This window comes from Procambarus clarkii, unplaced genomic scaffold, assembly GCF_040958095.1.
Source record: "Procambarus clarkii isolate CNS0578487 unplaced genomic scaffold, FALCON_Pclarkii_2.0 HiC_scaffold_168, whole genome shotgun sequence".
In the NCBI taxonomy this organism is placed as follows: domain Eukaryota; kingdom Metazoa; phylum Arthropoda; class Malacostraca; order Decapoda; family Cambaridae; genus Procambarus; species Procambarus clarkii.
Window position 1 is genome coordinate 160141 of NW_027189201.1, and position 2360 is coordinate 162500.

The following is a 2360-nucleotide window of genomic DNA, read 5'->3' on the forward strand; positions in this document are numbered from 1 at the left end:
CCTGAACCCATTATGTGCCTCTGTAATCCTTTACACCACCGCCCACGGGATGGGTATGGGGTGCATAATAAAGAAAGAAATTGAAATAATAAGGGTATGAAATGTATCAACATAAAACATTAATGTTAATGGCCATCAGGTAAAATCAGGTTATTATTTGTAAAGAATTTAAATGAGTTAAACTAAATACGAACTTAATATGTTTTGCTAACGCAAAAATATATTCCCGAGGTATTGTAATTGCAAATAAATATTTAATACAATTATTTGTATCATTTTTTTTATTTTAGATTTCCGTATTGCTTGATAATATATAATAGCGTTTAGATAATGCTAGCGCTGGACATTCTTTAGGCTCGTTGCATGTTGTGGTAGTCGCCGCCATTTTAAAACCGTGTCGAGAGGGACTGCTGCTGGCTTATCCACAAAATCCTGCTGCATCTTCAATAGTTAAGGTAACTGTTTTCTTTTATTTGCTCTTAGACATGTGTAGTATATTTATAAGCTTGTGGTGGTAGGCTGGATGGTGTGTTGATGGTGGTGTTGTGTTGATGGCCCTGAAGGTGTGTTGGTGGCCCTGGCTGGAGGTGTGTTGGTGGCCCTGGCTGGAGGTGTGTTGGTGGCCCTGGCTGGAGGTGTGTTGGTGGCCCTGGCTGGAGGTGTGTTGGTGGCCCTGGCTGGAGGTGTGTTGGTGGCCCTGGCTGGAGGTGTGTTGGTGGCCCTGGCTGGAGGTGTGTTGGTGGCCCTGGCTGGAGGTGTGTTGGTGGCCCTGGCTGGAGGTGTGTTGGTGGCCCTGGCTGGAGGTGTGTTGGTGGCCCTGGCTGGAGGTGTGTTGGTGGCCCTAACTGGAGGTGTGTTGGTGGCCCTGGCTGGAGGTGTGTTGGTGGCCCTGGCTGGAGGTGTGTTGGTGGCCCTGGCTGGAGGTGTGTTGGTGGCCCTGGCTGGAGGTGTGTTGGTGGCCCTGGCTGGAGGTGTGTTGATGGCCCTGGCTGGAGGTGTGTTGGTGGCCCTGGCTGGAGGTGTGTTGATGGCCCTGGCTGGAGGTGTGTTGGTGGCCCTGGCTGGAGGTGTGTTGGTGGCCCTGGCTGGAGGTGTGTTGGTGGCCCTGGCTGGAGGTGTGTTGGTGGCCCTGGCTGGAGGTGTGTTGGTGGCCCTGGCTGGAGGTGTGTTGATGGCCCTGGCTGGAGGTGTGTTGGTGGCCCTGGCTGGAGGTGTGTTGGTGGCCCTGGCTGGAGGTGTGTTGATGGTGGTGTTGTGTTGATGGCCCTGGAGGCGTGTTGATGGCCCTGGAGGTGTGTTGGTGGCCCTAGCTGGAGGTGTGTTGATGGCCCTATATATACATATATATATATATATATATATATATATATATATATATATATATATATATATATATATATATTATATTATGAATATCAGAGGTCCCAGGACAATTATTGTGCATGTGTAGTATGTATATTTATGTAGTATATTTGGCATATTTAATGGCATTTAGTTAATGCCACTTAGTGGCATGTCTCTGCACCGTTTCCAGTTTGTTGATATGCTTTCTAAGATATGGGCACACCATACAACTGTTGCATACTCCAACTTTGGTGTAACAAAAATTGTGAACAATTTCGAAATTTCTGTTGAAGAAATCCTGTTTCCTAGTTCTGCATCTGTTTTGGTATAACACCTCCTTTTTTACTAGGCCTGCAATTATGAATGCTTTTATAACCAGCTAAGTTGTAGAGTTGGGTATAGTCTTTACTTAGCCAAGTTTCTGTTGAAATGAGGGTCCGTCTAATTACCACAAGCTACCACAAGCTACACAAGCTTCACAAAGCTTCCTGGCAATACGTTAGTAATGAATAAATATAATAGGTTAGGTTGACCCAACTTAACCTAACCGACGCTTGGATCGTCGACTTGATTTGGCGTCACCAGCTCTTTATTTTCGTCTAATTTCTTTATAAAAAGATCCTTTTTCAGATTAAAATTATGTTTTTTCGTGTTGTACATTCAGCACCAACATTATAATGAGTAAATATATCATATTTATTCATTACTAACGTATTGCCAGGAAGCTGAGTGGGTAGGTCTCAATAAATTTCCTGGTATAATATTATTGTTTGCTATTCTCCATCTTAGACTAGGCAAGTTGAAGTCACCTAGGAAGATAATATGAGGTATCGAGTTCTCCATTTTGTTTATCTGTTCTGTGAATTCCTCGGTCGTTGCATCTGGCGGTTTGTATATTAGAATAATCACTAAATTTATTTTCTCTATTTTTAATCCCAATACCTCTACCACCTCATTTGTAATGTTAAGGAGCTCCGAGCATACAAGGTCTTCCATAGTATACAGACCCACTCCTC

The 2360-nt window shown here is 44.2% G+C and overlaps 1 long non-coding RNA gene across 1 annotated transcript in view; it reads left to right on the forward strand.

Annotated features, from left to right (window-relative positions):
- The first annotated feature begins 391 nt into the window (after nucleotides 1-391).
- Nucleotides 392-2360, forward strand: part of LOC138361068 (uncharacterized) — an 8127-nt gene continuing 6158 nt past the window's right edge. Inside the window, exon 1 of the long non-coding RNA XR_011226773.1 lies at nucleotides 392-455. This is a non-coding gene — a long non-coding RNA (uncharacterized lncRNA). The remainder of the gene's footprint in view (nucleotides 456-2360) is intronic.